Below are 19,059 nucleotides of genomic sequence, written 5' to 3' on the forward strand. Positions count from 1 at the left end.
TTTGCAGAGACCACTTAATTCCTCCAGCTCAGAAGAGTTCTCCTCATAATAAATATATCCTCCTCAGGATATACAGACACACTTCAGTGGAGACAATGCATTTCCTTTCAGCTTCTAGCAATGAAGACATCTTGATCCCAGAGGCAACGTTAATCAGACTCCAAAAGAACCTCAGCCTACTTGTTATTATTTCAAAACTTAGCTTGAAAGAAAAGAAATGAAAAGAGAAAGTAAAGAGAAACCTGAGAATCCAAATATATCTACAAGTGCATCCTTGACACTGTTGGAGCTTCAGAATGGGTTGTGCTGGAACTTCCTGCAACTGAGTAATGCACCAGAAACCCCAGAGAAGACAGGAATTCCTACACACTGCCTTCACCATTTTTGATGGAAAACTTGTGATATAGCTTGTTAGCTAAATTTCTTATCTATTTTAGTTATTCTTAGTTGTTTCTCATCTAAGATTGAAACAACAGAGTAGAGATATTTTCAAGCCTGAAAAGCTATCAACCTGCACTTAAGCGGGCAGTTCCCAATTTCTGCTTTCATCAGAAGTGTGATTCATCCCTGATAACAAAAGACAGCACATCTACCTGAGGAATCACAGAATAGGCTGGGTTAGAAGGGACGCACAAGGATCATCAAATCCAACTTTTAGCCCTGCACAGGATCACCCCCAAGAGTCAGCATGTGCCTGAGAGTATTGTCCAAATGCTTCTTGAATTCTGTTAGGCCTGGTGCTGTGACCATTCCCTGGGGAGCCTGTTAAAGAAATTAATTTCTAACACACATGTAACTTTTATCTACTTGTTTACAAATTGTGAACCAAAAATTGACATGAAACACCATATATGGGGAACTTAGGAACACAAACCACAGAACTATTCCAGTCTCAAGCAGATGTAGAGAAAGAAGTATCTCAATTAATATCTGACCACTCTTGCTGTTATCTTATTGCACCAGTGAACAAAGATAGTTGCCCAAAATCTACATCTCATTATAGTGCATCAGTAAAGTAACTAAGGTTATAGGATGTTAGGATCATACCTTAGACTTCTGGAAAGTATTGGGAGCCTGGGTTTTGAGTTGGAAGCAAACACAGGCTTTTCATAAGAGACACAGTCACAACTGACAATTCATCAAAATTGAAATTATTCCCATAAGAACTTCCTGTCCTCAAAAAAAAAAAAAAAAAAAAAAAGGAAAAGCCCCAGGTTTTGAAATTCTAGAAATATGTCATTTCAACATTTTTAAAACAAAAACTCTAGGGTTTGCGGTTGAAAACATCTTTTCCTGTTGAAACTTAATTTAGTTTATATTAAAGGTTAAAAAAAGAAAAAATGGGTCACCATTAAATTGAAATATGTTTGTTTGTTTCTTAAGTCACTCATATATTCACTGAGTACCATGCCAGGCCTAAAATTTCAAAATCAACAGAATACTTGTAGGACAAAAAAACTGTTCTGTATGCTTACACAGCAAAGGGCACATTAGCAGTTCAAGCTCTTCCCGTTTCTTTGCAGTGCAGCTCAAAAATTACCTTTGAGAATACCCCTGATGAATAGAAATATAATCTAGTTCTCCAACCTTTTAAATGTTTAGAGACCTTTTTAATTTATTTTATAGTACTATACTTTTTTGGACAAAAACTACACAGCTAGCCCTTGGGGGACTAAAATGGAGTTACTTCAAGCAAAACAATCCCAAAATGTTCTTTTAGATTAATAAAATCAAATAATTAAATATATGCACTTATATTTTATTATGCCCAATGCAAGGAAAATAGGTTAATGACTGTTGATGCTGGAACTATTATGGCAAACTGAGTTGTGGGGTTTTTTAAAGGATAATATATTTGAAAAACTTAAGATCAGTTAGAGGCTGAACTCCTCTTTTTCAGCATCCATCTTTTCCAATCATCTTCTCAGAAAAGCACAAAGCACAGTAACAAGTAGAAGTTGAAATTATTTGAATCAGTTCAGGTTATAAATTTATGAAACTTAAGACCAGAAAAGACTGATTGATAAAGCAATCTGAGTGCTTCTATAGGACAAACTATCAAATTTCCTCTGGGTTCTTTCATATTGTGGTCCCATCACTGTATCTGACTGACCCAGTGTGTTTGGCTAAAGCAAGTTTGACAACAGCCCTTCACCTTCACCTGAGGGACAGCTGAGATACTTATTTAGGCACAACGTACATATATAGAAGAAGATGGCTACATCTTCTTCTAAGGGAGTTTAGACACAGACACAAAGGTAACTAGCCACTGACTACAATCTAAAACCTTAAAAACTCCCTCTGGAACTATGCATATCCATTTTGGATACAAAATCATCAACCTTCCCCGAAATGGTTGAAAAGCTGTACCATGATGTTTTTTCAGTTCTTCTAGGATTATCTAGGACATCCCAACTATGCAGTCCTAGCTGTGCTGCCAAACCCAGTCAGCATTGAAGAACTAGTTCTTCTCATGTCCAGCTGGTCAGTCAGGCATGCCTTTACCAAACTTTCAACTCTCCCACTGAATTTAGGTTTCTGCAGTGTCTGATGACCCAAAATTCTTAAAATCTGGAGGGGGTAAAAAAAGCTCTTTTCAACTGCAGGTCTGCTATAGGAAAAAAAAATCTTCTTTTAAACAGTGTGCTAGATTATCCTACAAGGAGAAGAAAATGGAAGTTTAGATTTAAAAATCATCTACAATAATAAGAAATATCCTCAGAGTTCCTTCATGGGTTGTCTTTTATTTCACTGAGTGAGCCTCATTTATTGATTTTATTGACTACACTAGATCAGGTAGGGAAGCAGGAGCCTGCATGCTTGTTTATACACACTTTCATGAACTAAAGTACATTCTGCTCTTCTGGGAAGAGGAAGGGTCTCTTTAGTCACCAAAACCAAACTTCCAATATTGTAAAATAATGCTAGTAATATGAGTTGTTGTGACAGAAACATGTAGAAACATTACAGTCTGTATTTTTTTAAATAATTTGGCATAATCAACCCAAAATCAGAAGATGCATTCAGATTAGTGCTGTGGTTATCACTACTTCTAAGAGTTCTTTGTAAGGTCTTTGTGAAATATAGACTATGGCTCTTAAAGCTAGAAAGGACCACATAGGATATTTCATGTACTTCCCTGTAGCACAACAATATAATTTCACCCAGCTGTGTATCCATTGTGTGCTAAGGCATACCAAGCCCTCTCAGTTTGCAGATTTCAAGAAATGGTAAGCTCACTGCTCCTCTTCATAATTTGTCCCAGTGGCTGATAACTTAATTGTTAGCAACTGAGGAGTAACTGAGGAGCTGGCAACCAGAAAATACTGGGAATAGCACTACCTGTTTAAACACTGATACTCAAGAAAATAAATGTCTTTTTTGCCAGGTCTGTTCATTGTAAAAGCAACAAAGTTTTAAGATTTTTTTTTAAGCAAATTTTTGCATTTGTTTCTCATTCATTCATGTTTCTAGAAGCTTATAAAATGTGGAGGCAAATCCATGTTCTGTTTTCTATATCCATAGGCCACAATGCTTTCAAACAATGACTGGTACTTTCTTCTGTAGCTTTCTGTGATTTTCATGCAGCTTTCTTCAGGATAGAATGGAAGCCGCCTTCTCACAATGAAATTATTCCCATACGGATTCATAGCTGAAAGTTCATGAGAGCTGCACATGCACAAAAAAGGAATAAGAAATGTGAATGCTCTTTGGGATGCCACAGAACACATTTCCAGATAAAATAATAGTCTGCATTTTTGCAGATCTTTCCATCTTCAAAGTACTGGATATGCATTCATCATCAGATATTAAATATCCTAAGTGTTATTTTACTAAGGTTCAGCTTCTGACCATCACGGTCAGATTCAGCTGCTGCATTTCCAGGGGTGACAAAAACCATTGTGTGTGACTGGCAGATTCTGTTTTGCACCCGACTTTGATACATACATTGCCAGCAGCATTCTTGGAAATCTCACTCCCTGGAAGACCAGTAGGATATGGAAAGAGCATGTGGCACAAAGTCTGCTACCATTTATTAAGACCAGGTGGTCTTGATGGGTGGGCTACAGCCCCCTTATCTGCCCTCCCTCTGCAAATCTGTACTTACTTTGAAGCTTTACGCTTACAAGTTCTGAGTCCTTTATTAGAAGCTGAGGCTCAGCAGCACAGAGGATTAGCCTTTATTGTCTCACTCATGGCCAGGCCTGTCTGAGGTCCTTTTCTTCTGTAAGAAGTGGTTATTGACAGCAGAATTCCTGTGGAGGATAACTCCCAGAATACATCCGTACATGGCAATGAACCATGGTGCAGTGACTCCTGAGCCAACCTGACAGCTGAGATAGTCCTGAAGCACTTGCAGAGGACCTGCTGAGGTCCCAAAGGAGACTCAGATATGTTTATATGGCCCTGCACCCAAGGAGTCAGCCCTCACTCTAGTTCAGATTCACCTTGATACAGCTCTACCAGCTCAATGCCCATCTCACCATGACTACAGCAACCCATGGCCAGGAACTGCCCACTGCAGGGGATTGTTACAGCAGTCAGCACTTCAGAAATGAATGCACAATAAATACATAAAGAAAGCAAGCATGTACTTTAAGGTTTCATGTTTAGCATCTGTTACACTGGTGAGATGGAAGCCTAAGTTTGACTGATTTGATCAAACTACGCAATTCAAGCATCTTCTCCCTAATTTTAGGCCAAAGAAAATTGTAGCAATGCAGAAGCAGATGATAAATCAAAAGAAGAAAAATAGAAATTAAAGCTCAGTTCTGGTCTTTCATCTTTATTACCCTTCCTTATGTGCATATGGTAGGTGTTCAATTCTTTCCAAGTCCATATGAAATTCCCTTGTGCTTCAGGAGCTGTAGAGCTGTAGTTGTCTATAAAAAGGCAAACTAACAGTTTCCTGTGGATGAGAGTTGAATGTGTTATTTGTTACCAGCTGGTTCCTAGATAGCTTGAGCCCATGTCTTGCCTTTAAGTGATCAAACTGACTTTAAACCACTCGCTCATGGGGTGCATTCATGTATAGAGAGAATTCTGTTGCAGTATTTTATTTCTGAATTACGCCATCTTACTTTTTTTCCCTAAACCACTATTAAAACCAGAATCTGTAATATGCCAAACGCAGACTGCATTTTTTTGGAAAGCTGATACCAAACGTAACAGTAAATGAACCCTTCTGAAAGGTTAAAGATGCTTTCATATAAAACATTTTCTACCATGAAATGGAAGTGGAATGTTGAACTAAGCATTTAACTTGAAAGAACTGTGCACAGACTCCAACGGTTGCATTATATTTTAAAATAAAAAAGCAAAGGGTTTTCATGAGCATACATATTTCTAGCTTCATAAAAAGGGTATTATGGTGACAAGGCAAAATGAATCCCAGTATTTTGGATGCTTCTTTTAACCTTCTAAAAGCTCCCTCCCTGTCCATTAAATATTCTAGGGTGAGCTTTCACAATATGGTAAACTTCATCTAACAGTTCTGCTCCCTTCAGTTCCCATGCATCCTTTCTTCCCTGACATGCAGGCCCATCCCTTCCTTTCCAGTTTCTGATTTTCACATGGCTCCTCGATGAATTTAATTGGATTGCTAAACCAACAGAAAGCTATCTATGTTTTTATTTTGCTGAATTGGTTTCCTACCAGCTGGCAAGGTGAACCAGCTCCAGGGGTTATACAGAAATCAGAGCTGGTGCAGAAGCAACGGTTGAGAGCAGCGCCCAAGATTTTCTTGGAAGACCTCAAATCCTTGAAGCCCCTATTCTACACATTGTGATTGTCTCTCAAAAATACACTTCCTGTTTGAGATGGCAGACCTGATGCAGTAGATTCTGCAAAAAACTAATAGATGAAAGTAATCATACCAGACTTGCTACTTACAGACGCAACAAAGATTAATGGCAAACATGCACCAGGCATGCACCATTGCCCATTCTCAGGTGCAAACATTCCTGCATGAGGGCAGTGACCTCATGACACATCTTTATAGAAAGCAAACAGAAAGTGTATGTTTCCTGGGTACAATCTTTTGCTTTGGAAGGAAATAAAACAATTCCAACTTTATACAGTTTCCTTGAACCTTGATTTTGATTCTGTGACCATTCAGGAAGGGAAGAAGCCATCCAAATGAGCTTGACACACTAAGCTGCTGCTGATTTGCCAGATTCCAGTGTCCTCAAGTGTGACACAACATCATTATTCAGTGTCCTGTATTTAAAATCAGAAGTGATTTAATCTGGCTCTCTGCCATACCACTTGCTGACGTGTTGACACCGTGTAACTAATGCATAGTTCTGTGACCACACCACTTTCATGCCACATGCTGGGAGAAACAGACAACGTCTGCAATTATCATTAGCTACATCTTAGATACCTTGGAAATTTGAAAAATTAACATCAAAATTACTTCAAATATTTGTCGTCCCCAGCTCCAAACTTCTTCATTACAACTCAAAAAGAACCTGTGCATCCACCGTGATTAGAAACAGAGATTGCTGATTTATATCTCACCCTTTAAAGGTCACCTTTCTAAGATCATTTATAAATAACTGAGTTTGTTAACTGACACAAGAACACTGGCAAGACTTACCTCTGCTGACTGGAAAGGCCACCATTTTAGAAGAAACCTCAAAATATAATAAAAAGCCAGTTCTAGACTGCAAAATTTGAAATATTCTGACTTCAAAATTTGAAATTTGGTATTACATTGCTCCCTGCTAACAGTACACAGTCTACTTTTACTCTTCACTCATTACAAAAGGTAAACCTACCCCAAGGCCATCATGGCATGCTCATCAAACCAAAGTGAAATTGTGGTTTCCAATGGGGAATTCTGTGAAGCAAAAAAGCTTATTTAATATGCTACCTACTTCTTACACGAGAGTATTTTATCATCTAAATATCACTCAACCTCAGTCATATTGAGGGCTGACAGCAATATAAGCTGCTTTTCACAGGACCTTTAACAAGATTGGAAGTTAACATCTATATCACTGGTACCCAGCCACTGTTCCATACACTCTCCCCTTCAATCCTCTGACTACAAACAGAGAAGGGAATGATTGTATTTTTACCATTTTGCAGATTACAATAATGGAAAAATTGCTCTTCTTTATTTCCCTGGGCCTATGTTGTCAGAGCAGGACTGTGATGTGCATTTTTCCTGTGAAGACACACAGGAGTAACTGGCAAGTCAGGAGAAATAACAGAACACAACCATGAAAGACAGAAGTTGGGTGGTTACAAGAAGAAGGTTAGAAGCTGGGATGGCTGTGTTATTGTGAACTTACCTTAATCTCCACTCTGTGGCCATCACTAGTGAAATGCAACTGTAGAAATATGCATTTGCCTACTGACTTTAGATTCCCAAAGCCTGAAATAAAAGAATATCTGGCTCAAAACCACTGAACTGTGCAACTGGACCATGATTTCTCAGGGCAAAACAGATGCACGCATCAAAATGCCTTGCCCAGATAAATTCATTTAGAAACTTTGGAGCATGGCAAGCATAAAAAAAGAAAGGGATGGGTTCTTTTCTTTTTCAGCTCCTATGAGACAGTCAGAGTACAGAGAAATTTGATTTCTTTCTGTTCAAGGATGAATACATTGGACAACATTCTGTACTTGTCCACATTGTTCAAAAGGACCAGCATTTTGAGACTCCCAAACCAAGTCCAATTCTTTCTGTTTTCTGCATTAAGACAAGGAAACTTGTGGTCTCTTTTCAAAGAAATTACTTTGTCCAGAATCTTGCCTCAGAGATTTATTTTCACTATGTTATTTAGAACAGAACACTGGAATGACTTCCTAATTTCTTTAGTAAATCTGTTCTTAATCTACTTTACTCCAAGCATTTTACAGACTTTCTTACATGATGTTCTACTCAGAAGTTCTGTAATTACACACACAGTGGTCAAACTTTCTCTTGACCAGAAAAGACTGGCAGTAATTCCAGTAAATTGAAAGGAAAAGTTTGGGGGAAAGAGTAAGATGGTTGAGAAGATAAGTTAGTGCTTAAGGTGTGATTTCTGTTCTAACAGCTTCTCTGGGTAATGGAGCTGCCCCTCACAGAGTAGTGACAAAGCCTGTCTTGTGGAAGTTTTCTACAGTTTTTGTTTTGCCTAGGGTTTGGATTTCACAAGGCTAACTAGATTGTCCTTGTCTAGGAAGCCCCAGGGGTGAAGCCAGATGGTGTCTGTGTGCAAACTGCAAAGAATGAAAGTGGGAGAAGGGTAGTGGCTGAAAACCAGGGAATAAAAACCACTGAACTAGATGAGTGGGTAAAGCACAACAAGTTAACAAGAAGTTATGATGTGGCATGACAAGGGTAATGAAGTGTGCTTTTCATAGGCGAAAATGTAAGTATTTTGAGGGGAATGTCAAATGTATTTGGGCCTTTTTTTTAAAGTCCACTCAAAGCTTCCTTTAGCATGGTATTCACTCTTCCTTCTCAATGAATTCTTGTGACAATTCTGTTAGCTACAGGAAATTCCTCTAAATTCTTGTTGCTAGATATATACCTCTATATGCAAGAATAAATTATTCTAAACGAGTCCAGTACTAGACAAGTAGCAAGTAAAAATAGCACAACTTGCACATTCTTACTAAGAGCTAGCTCAGCAGTCAGCAGCACTGCCTGAACAGTCAACTATAAAAGCTTTTGTTTTGTGATAACCTAATTTGATTATTTCCCCTACCAAAATGTCCTATTTCATTGACTTAAAATGTACAAGTCAGTCCTGCATTTTGTGCAGCTGAAAGTGCATGCACACTGAAAGAGCAGATTCTAGGTTAATGTGAGATAGTGAGAGCAGCAATGGGTCACTTTGGAGGAAATGGTGCACTCTTCCTGTCATTGTGGTTTCTCGATGGTAGAGGAGGAAGGAACACAGCAAATAGAGACTCTGACACATTTAAAAGCAAGCTTTCTGATGATGAATGTTTCTAGAGTTTTATCTGGTGTCCATATTTACAAACTCGAGCACATGCAGTTTCACAGAAACATTCAAAAGGGAAGAGAGAGGAGATGACCAGCACATGCCGGAGCTGCTGCCTGTGTTGGTTGAGAAGGGTGTGCTGGGTGCCAGGGCAGGCTGGTAGGGCAGCAGTGAGAGCTGTGGGACACAGCTGGGGATGCCATCACAGCTGTGGCAAGAAGCTGGGTGGAAGGGCAAAAAATGCACAAATGTACCTGAGTCAAATCAGAGCCCAGGACAATTAATTTCCTTGCTTCTAAGTTGTGTCATTTGTAGAGAAGTTTCAAGTGACACCCAAAAATAGCATTCTTTTAATATACATTAATGATTATTATCCTATCCATACAGCATTTTGAAAATTTTCTTTGATAAGCAGTGCTAGATTTTTAAAATTTTCTACTGCCAACATTTTAGGTCACTTCTAAAAAACATGCACAATTCCACACAGGTGTAATCTCTGCTTGATTGTTCACAGTTCCAGTGTTATACCCTTACTTATCTGTTCTCTTTGGCTAATGTGGCTTGATGATTTCACTCTGTGATTTTCCTTTTCAATCATGTACATCAGATAGCAGATATTCATACTTCCCTTTCCTACATCATGTGACACCTTTTCATAATGGAGTGATAACGTGGCAGACTTGCTTTTGAGAACTAGCCTTGATCAACTCTACAACACATCTTAGAAATTAGCATTAATTTTTACAGTATAAATTAGGGAATGCAAGGTATTTATGTCTTGAAAATATTAAATTCTGTGTTACATCTGCAGAAACTCAGTACTAATCTGAAGATGCATTTGTTATTTAAGTCTAATTCTATTTCTGAAACAGCCTCTTTAAAACTGTATCTGCTTCATCTCTGTGCCAGGCTGGTCTCTCTGATATGACTGATGCTTTGGAAGACATTGCCCTGAAAGAAGACTGCACTTGCAGCAGAGCACTTGAGAGCCAGCACACCGCCATCCATCTTCTCCTTTACAGCATGTGCTGGGATAAACAATGGGAAAATCAGACACTTACTGAGGTGGCATGGAAAAGTGGTGAATCAGAGTTTCATGGAAAACTTGGTGAAGGTGCTAGGTTACAATTTTGAAGGTGTTCAGTGCTCCAGATAAACGTATACTTAGCTTTCTGTAAAGAACTTAGGTGTCTTAACTCTGCTTACTTCAGCTCAAGGTGACTGCTTTCAAAATCCTCAAAACTGCAAGAGGCAACTACTTGAATGTCAAGATATCCTTAAAAATCTGAACCCCAGCAGTAGCCTCAGTCTGCCAGCTCAGTTTAGTCTTGAGCTCTCCACTGTATGAGTGTTGCCTGCCTACCCACTAGAAGTAGGTCATTACCACCCATCTGAACAGTCACTGAGAGTAATGAATGGGAAATATCCCTCTTGGCTTGTATTTGAAGTTGTGACATAGAGGTAAAAAGCTAACCATGCCTTTATAACCTTATTATCCTAACCCTCCAGTCTTACCATCCTTCATACCTCTAATAAAGCCTGCAAAAAATAAATACCTTACTGACAGTTTTTCCTCAGGCTTGGTATGAGTAATCTGAATACATCTGGAAAATTGCTGTGAAAAAAAAAAGATATTGTGAGACAATTTTTCATTCTAAGAGGTTTTTTTTATTCTAAAGATATCAATTTTTTAAATTCAAAAAAATAAAAACATTCTAAGCTAGTCTATGTGTCTGAAACTAGAGCAAAATATACACACTCCAGTTACAATAAAGAAAATTTTATCAGAGAAAGATCTAACAAGCCAAAGTGCTTTCCTTTTCCATTCCAACTAAATCATACATTATTTGGGGCAGAAATTTGGCAGGAAACTCTTTTGTATTATCCCTACATTGTGGCTGGACTGATTTCCTTATCCTTTTTTGATAGATGGATGTCTAGCTGAGCCCTGAATATGTTCAGCAGTGCTGATTCCAAAGGTTCATTTGTCAGCTGGTTTCCTTGGCTGTGAGTTCTTATGTTTATAAACTTTCCCCTGATATATAATTCTAATTTTTTTCCTCACAATGCTTTGAGTCACTTCTTGTTTGCTTGCTTAACTAATGAGAATAATCAAATATTATCTCTTTTTCATTTACTCTCTATTTCAGACAAAAAGAGGTCAGTTTAAACTTCCTGGAATTAACATGATTGAACTAATCACAACAGCATACTGTGGACCTTATTTTACAAGCCTACCATCAATTTTCTTACATAGCTCAAGATTTAGAGAACATTGTAAAACAAGTATCTGAAATCAGTTACAGTACTTCTGCATATAACCATAAAAGAACACAAACAAGACTAAAGTTTTCCTTTCTCATTATGTATATTCTCATGGATTATGTTGTATAAATTGTTATAGTAGCCAATTATGTGGGCCTTTCATCATTCTAGAAAATGTAAGAGCTGCAGAGCTGAAAAATATCAGTGCTCCAAAAAAGAATGACACTGATTGTTGAGACAACGGTTGGAGAGACTGACTCTATAGAGCAAAGAAATTGCATAGTACATCAGAATCAGTAATGTCACTGAGTTGGGAGGCTGGTGTCTTTGTAACCACACCAAGATACTTAAGTAAAGACAAGGAAGGAGAGATTTATTTCAAAGAGAATGAAGACAACCTGGAGAAAAGGACAGTAGGCTGTGAATTGCCATTTTTGAAAATGAAGTACTTTTAGGAGCTGATGGGGGGTCTAAAACTGGCTAAAATACTTTGGGAAGCTGTTTCTACATTGGGTAACTACAGCAGACTGTTAGCCATGCAGCACCAAGCCGTGTCACTCAGTTCATGGCTGAGAACCTCAAAATAAAGGAGGCTGAACTGCAACCTGAACGCAGAAAATGGTAAAGTGAGCTAAGTCTACCTTTCCTCCAATTTCTACCCACTAACAGGTTCTTCCTTGGTATGTGCAGAGTTTTGTACATTCCTTCCCAAGGTACCCAGTCATGGTCCTTGGCACAGTACAGTACATCTTTTCTGGATAAATTCTACAGGGTGCATTAGAACACAGAAATTCTCTGGTAGACTTAGCCCTGGGTTGGATTTTCACAAAATGCTAATTAAATCAAAAGTATTGAGCACCTGATAGCTTCTGCAAATTCCTCTAAACACACATTTATCCTGTCTTTGAACAACTGACTGCAAGGGACTGGTCATTGCAGCTTCATGGCTCAGAAAACAGGATGCATGAACACACAGAAAGCTGGATCAGGATAGTATGACTCTGGGAGTCTTTTCTACTAACAGGATGAGCACTTGGTTCAGACTGTGTTTGCTCAAGCTTCCAGACACATCACATTCCCATCAAACATGCTCATATGACTAGTGGGAGCTGTACCAGAATGTGTCCCATGCAGTCAATTAGTCTAATTTGCCAAGGCATTCTCACACTACTAACCTGGCATGCATCTTTCTAGTTACCATGTAATTGTTTAGATTTTGTCTGTAGTTACACAGTACTACACGTGCCAAGACCATTCAAATGTTTTTGACCATTTCTCTAGTTCCACCCATGAAAAGTAACTCAGCCAATTCCAATTCTGAAAGAACTGCTTCATCTAGCATTCATCCCTTGTAGTGACAATTAAATAAGTTGTTTTAGAGAAGGAGTGCTATGACTACTGAATATAAAACTCACAATTGCGCCAGAGCTGACCTCTCCCAGGTAGCTTTTTGCCACTATGCTATTTCCTCTGAACTGTGATTCCTTTAACCTCTGCATGTGCATTGGGATCATTGTGTTCAAGGAGCACTTCAGTTTTTCTTTTCACTGTAGGACTGTCACTTTTAAGTGAGAAATGTGGTTGTTTTCTTAAATAAAGGAAGTGTGAGTAATTCTGTAAAGCCACGAACACCAAAATATGCATATATTTGTTCCAACACTTCATATCATTTTAGGTTTTGAAGTTCTGATGTCCAAAATAACATTACTAAAATTGCAGTGCTTTTATGCTATCAAGTCCATCTAGGAGAATTGTTTTCCTGACAATGAGGATAAAATTTCCCAAATCAGAATAATGTACTTGCAAGTTTTTTTTATTGTGCCTCCATCTGTCTACTTGATAATTTGCTGCTAAGCATTATTACTATATACAAACCACCTGGAAATATTGCTCCTGTTCAAGAGTCACAAGTCCTGTTCAAAAGTCACCTGACTTTGAGAAAAGTTTGAACTTGCTGGGATACCTGTTTTTGCATTTAGATTTGTCTCTCCCACTGGATCATAACTGGAGGATGCCACATACTTAAATGTGTACCTGGAACACGTAACTGCAGGCTTTGACAGAAGTAGACAGACAAGCCTGTTCTCTGGTGGAACTGTCCTCTCAGGTACAGCTGCACTGATGTGCAGCCTAGAGAAAAGCCACTCCTGCATGAAATATTTGCATGGTCTTTAGGACAGCAGGAAACCTCGTGCTCCTGGGCTGCTGCCTGTTATCATTCAGGTCCTATCTGCTTCAGCCAGCTCCAGAAGATTGACGCTCAGGCCATAGTAAGCTCAATGAGAAGTTGAGCACAGTGACCTTGAGGAAGCAACTAAGGACAGTCTGTATATGGCCAAACCTCTGGCCACACAAGCTACCCACCTAAACCTTGCAAAACAACAAATACCCCACCACACACCTGAGAAAGCCAACAGGTGAATGGGACACCCAGGATCAATCAGCAGGAGAAGATAGTCAGCTCACCACCAGTACATAGACCCATGTAGATGCTGAACCTGTCAGGCCCTGTCAGGGACAATCTGGCAATATCAGTTTCAGAAGCAGACATGGGTACTAGTACACCCTGCTGTTCCTCACCTCCTGACCAGAACACCTTGCTGGAAGGCCTAAAGGGCTCTCAGGCTGGGATAACTAACCTGCAAGTCCTACTGAATCATCTACAGCCTATAAACACACTCACACCTACTTCCATATCATGTCTAAGGGTAGTGATGCTTTTGAGGCCAGAATCCCTTATTTTTAAAAGGGAATAATGTCTGAAAGCATTCCTCTTGAGGTTCAGAAACTCTGGATCTTGCCACCTTTAGAAAAAACCAGTTAAATATGGTGACATTTCAGGTATGAGCAGCTTTCTTATGTATGATTTGAGGATGACAGAACATATGTTCTTTGATCGGTGAAAGGAGAAAAATCAGGGTAATTAAATTTACTGAATGCTTCAGAGCTCAGGAGAATCCAATTCTAATTTGAATGAGGTGTCAGGGAGACTAAAAGCCTTGTTAATACAAATACCTGCATGAAGTCACTAATGTAAACGAAAATTTATTCTAACCCAAGTCTAGCCACTTAAGCCTATGATAAAACTTTCACTGACAAATACGGAAGCAGGCGAAGACCTCAGAGAAGCTTCTTTTAAAGAACTTCTAAACTTTCACCTCACCTCTTTAAAGCATTTTTGCAAGCACATGCACCTCAAAGGTTTTATATAGCTGGTAAGCTAAAACATGTGAGGAAGAAATAACTTGCTCTAAGCCACAGAGGAAATCTGTACCAAGCTAAAAATTTGACTCAGTAGTGATATCCTGTTCTTCTCACTCAGCTTTCAAGACCACTGGGCAGAAACGATGTTGTCCATGAGTTAAAGCTGCTTCCCTTCTTTATGAAGAAAAGTGGCCATGATGATATTAGTATCTCTACAGTTTTCCTTTTTACAAAATGGAAGATAAGCCTTATTTTAAAGCATCCATTCCAGTTTACTTAGGCTGAGATCTAAGTGTTTAATGCACTTTAAGTAGAGGCCATAGGAACTGTAAAAAGCCTAGCATGTTTAATCAGATCCTTTCAGCTGTAATGTTGAAATACTTACAAAAAAATCTATAGATGGCAGAAGCACAGGGAAAACACTTCAAGTTTCCTTACTACTTTGTACTACAGAAATCAGAAAGATTAATTCTTCTTGAAATGCTTAATTGTTTCTTTGAAAATAAAACAAAGCATGCATAACTACACAGGTGATTTTCAGCATGTGACCTCTGATGAATGTCAGTTCTTTGAGAAAATGATGAAATTGTGTATAAAATCATAATTTAAAAAAAAAGAAAGGAAAAAAAAAAAAAAGAACCAACAAAGGAAAAAATCCAGAAAACCAGAACAGCAGAAATTGGACAGTGAAAAAATGGCATTGAGGCAGATTTCAGGAAATATATTTTCTTTTTCTTTTCCAGTGTTACATTCCAAGATATTTTTAAATCACAGATATTGAAAACAGATTCCCATACAATTCTTAATAAGTTACAGTAGCCACCAGAGTTAGTGGTTTCTAACATGTGGCAAAAAATATAATACTTCTAACTCAAGCCATGTCATGCTGGTATTTTACCAGCATTCCTCATGCTATTGTTACAATTCCACTAGTTTCATGGCATTTAATTCTTTCTGAATATAAGAACAGTTTATCTCCCTTTCTAATATTAATAGTGAGCAGTATAACCATAATAACCATGGTACATTTCATCCCACTGTCTCAAGATACTTTGAGCCTTACCTCTGATTTTGGAGATGGAGAAATTTCAACTCAGAATAGTGAGGTGGCTCTCTGGAATCAGCTAACAGTAAGGTAACTGTAGGGCCTAGAATGGAAAAAACAAAAGGAGAACTTCACAAATTTATAAATCCTACCTAGTCTAACACAGAGAAGACTTATAATTCTCATCACGTTGCCATGATTGGCCTCACAGTGATGCTGCCCACGGGCATCTCCAGGGCAGCATTACCTCCTCACCCTGGAGTTAGGATCTCAACCTGACAGACACAGCGAGTGCACAGCTGTGCAATCCCCTGGGAGGTGATAGCCTCATGGGAGGTCCCGAACAGGGGCAAGTGTCTCCCACAGAGGCCAGGGGGAAGGATGCTCCTCTGGAAAGCTGATGCTGTGGTCCTCCCACTTGAGGCTCTGCCGTTGGAGAAGAAGGGGCACAGCAATGCTCAATCAGACAATTGTGGGCACACCCACACCAGAGCCATGACCCACCATGTTTGACATGTGGCACATGCTGGTCCTTTACCCCTGGGATGTACACCAGATTCAGATGCTAGGAATCCACATGTAAGTGGCTAGGATCCACATTTTAAGTCTTATTAAAAAAAGTATAAAATGTATTACTACTCTGTGATACATTCATTATTATTTAATGAAACTTACTGTTTATAAAAAACATGTTGAAATAAATCCCATTAACAAAAACTACTTGATTTCATAAGCAACTTACATCCAATATGTAATATTTTAAAACTCATTAAAGATGAGTTTTAAATTAATTAACTAGAACATTGAGATAAAAGCCTTTAAAAGAGAGTTGAGCTATTCATTGAACGGCAATTGAAAGGGATTCTAAAAGAGATTTTGAAAAGCTTGCTGTAAAGCTAAATCAATGTTTTTATCAGGAATCATCTCTAGTTAAGTATTGTCAAACAAAGCAGAGTTACATATAAAAGCTCAAAACCAGAAGTCCTGTCATTAAAACAGGAATATTTCAGAAGCTACCGCAAACTCCTTATGAGGTGCTATTTACAAAACTGAATGGATTTTTTGTTCAAAGTGGCAAATCACACACTTCCCCAAAAATTCAGTTTGGGGATGACCAAGCATGATTATAAAACTGGATGGGAAAGATCAGGGTAGGTAAAAGACATGAAATCTGGAAAAGATGGATAATAATATTTCAATATCAACATCCTATTTTTACACACACACACCAAAAAAAAAAAAAAATCAAGTAGAGTTTTTAGTTGAATTTCAGCTTGAATTTGTTTCAACTTGGCTTTTTTCAACATTATCACTTTTCCTTACATTCCGTGAGGTTAGAGATATGAAAAAACAAACTACACATGACCAACAGTAGGGAAAGGCTCATTCCAGGACACACAGGTATGGTTATCTGTCTTCCACATAAAATACAATCCAACAGTGGCTAGCAAAGGATTGCTGACTTAGCTGATCAAATGTTGCAGGCAAGTTAGAAATTTTGGGAATACCTTCTTACTTTACAACAGCTATTAATGCACTTCAGATGAAAGTTTTATTTTTCTTATGCAGGACAGGAGTTCCTGAAGAGTATGAAACGTACCTGGAATGAAAGTTGTCACAGTTATTTATATGAAATATATTTTTTAATTGAAGCGTTGGCTTTAAAATTCAACATTTTATTAAGATGATCTGGTATTTGCCAAACGTCACCACCAAAGTCACAAATACAATAATTTGTCATTTCTTTTTCATGCATTATCAAGGAAATTTACAGAAATGAAACTAAACCTAAACTAAGAGTCCCTGTTGCTCTGCCAAAAACACTGATGTCCAAGCCCAGCGTGTTTCTTTTCTTGCAAGGATGTCAGCAGTATATTTAGCACCAGGATGGAAATAGACGATGTTGGACTAAAAGACTCATATTACATATTTCAGGTCTCATATTCCCACTTTTGTGCCCCTCATGGATTTATGATCTGGACATTTCATAGTTTCTTTTGAAGAGTTTTGACCGAAAATTTCTTGTCTACCTAAAATTCAAAACCAGCTTTAGTAAGACACACGAGATGCACAGATGAAGCCTTCCCCAGAAAATGATAATATTTTTCCAGAAGAAAGTGGTGGGTTATTTTTTATTTGTTTGTTTTTAAGTCATGAAAAGCAAATGAAGCAGCAAATGACAGAGGAATTAATTGTACAAACAATAAATGTGAACATCTCTGCTGCATATAGTCAGCCTAATTGAAATACAGGGTTACTCTGTATGAGATCAGACACACACAGAGTTAAATACAGTGGTGCTGTTGAGATACTAAAAGATGAGATATTGCTGCTGACCACAGAGAGCAAATTACAATTAAGTACACATCTTTCTGGGAAGTTTGCCAAGGAAAAAACAGGGAGAGGGGGCCATTACTGCTGCTATGCTTAAGCTAGGGAAAAATGGAGATGTAGCTTCTCTAACTCTTATCAAATGAGCAATTGCACTCAAGAGTACAAAGCAAATCAATACTAATGAGACAAATCATGAAACCAGCTCTGAGAATGAGTTCAAAGCACAAAAGTAGAAATGTTTCAGCTCTCTCTGTGTTATCAGCTTAGCACTGGGGCAACTGCATCACTGCTGGCTCTTGCTGTGGCATGGTGTTTTTGCACAAAACCAGCTTCGCAGACCGAAAGACAGAAAAGGACAAACAAAAGGTACAGATGTGGCATTACAGTAGAAGAAATGAGGGAGACTGAAGAAGCAAAAACAAAGTGAGCAGCATTTTTACTTTTGATAACAGGGGTACCAAGAAGAACTGAAACCACGGAGATAGAGTTATACCAGCAGAACACAATCAAGAATATTCACATAGAGCTGAATTTCTTCAGCAGGCAAAGGAGAAGGACAGGTAACAACTCTGGCCACAGTGACCATAATGCGTAAAGGATGGAAAGCATCCCAACCTACCACTCCCCTTAATGAACTTGAGATTTATTCTACTAGGGGATCCAAACTAACAGAAAGAACACTGCTAATGGCAGGAAGATGCCACATTCTACATTATTACAGCACTTGTTTGTTTCCTTACAGAGAAATTGTCTGATTCAGCATGAAACAGACTATTCTCACTTTTCAGTCAAGGTATCTTTAGAAATTTTCTACAGATCTTTGCTGGTAACACAGGGTACTAATACTTTATACCTAAGATTTATAGGATTGACTGTCTCCTGAAGCCTGAACATGGTCTGCAGCATTAACACATTCCTGCCATATTCTAATTGTGATGGCATCTAAGCAGAGGGGGACACTTCAGCACCAATCTCTCCTGTACCATGGTGAGAAACTCACCTCCTCAAATGCATCCCTGACTGGGTAGTCTTGTTCTGAGTCCAATGTTAGCTCCAGTTCTCCTGTCTATCATCCCCCTGTTGTTACAAGATCTCTTTTCTATAATTTCTAATTATATTTCCAGTGTGAAAAGTCATCATTAAACAACGTAAATTAGACTATGCTCTACAAGATTCTTGAGTATGTCTTTATATCTGGGTCAAATAGCCTTTACTTTTTTTTTTTTTTTTTTTTTTTTTTTTACTGTGAGAGAAAAATTCCTT

General features: G+C 38.3%; 1 long non-coding RNA gene across 3 annotated transcripts; it reads right to left on the reverse strand.

The window, feature by feature from the left end:
* Window positions 1–2,579: 2,579 nt before the first annotated feature.
* On the reverse strand, window positions 2,580–17,560 carry LOC137471468 (uncharacterized). 3 transcript variants are annotated; one of them, XR_010997639.1, is made up of 6 exons: window positions 16,971–17,560; window positions 15,481–15,565; window positions 7,086–7,174; window positions 6,779–6,844; window positions 4,109–4,222; window positions 2,580–3,669 (listed from the first exon to the last, which is right to left on the reverse strand). It is a non-coding gene; the product is annotated as an uncharacterized lncRNA (long non-coding RNA). The 3 variants fall into 3 exon arrangements; XR_010997638.1 differs by lacking the exons at window positions 15,481–15,565; window positions 16,971–17,560 and having other exon boundaries at window positions 7,086–10,554; XR_010997640.1 differs by lacking the exons at window positions 2,580–3,669; window positions 15,481–15,565; window positions 16,971–17,560 and adding an exon at window positions 3,679–3,980 and having other exon boundaries at window positions 7,086–10,556.
* Window positions 17,561–19,059: the final 1,499 nt, after the last annotated feature.

This window comes from Anomalospiza imberbis, chromosome 3, assembly GCF_031753505.1.
Source record: "Anomalospiza imberbis isolate Cuckoo-Finch-1a 21T00152 chromosome 3, ASM3175350v1, whole genome shotgun sequence".
Taxonomy (NCBI): Eukaryota; Metazoa; Chordata; class Aves; order Passeriformes; family Viduidae; genus Anomalospiza; species Anomalospiza imberbis.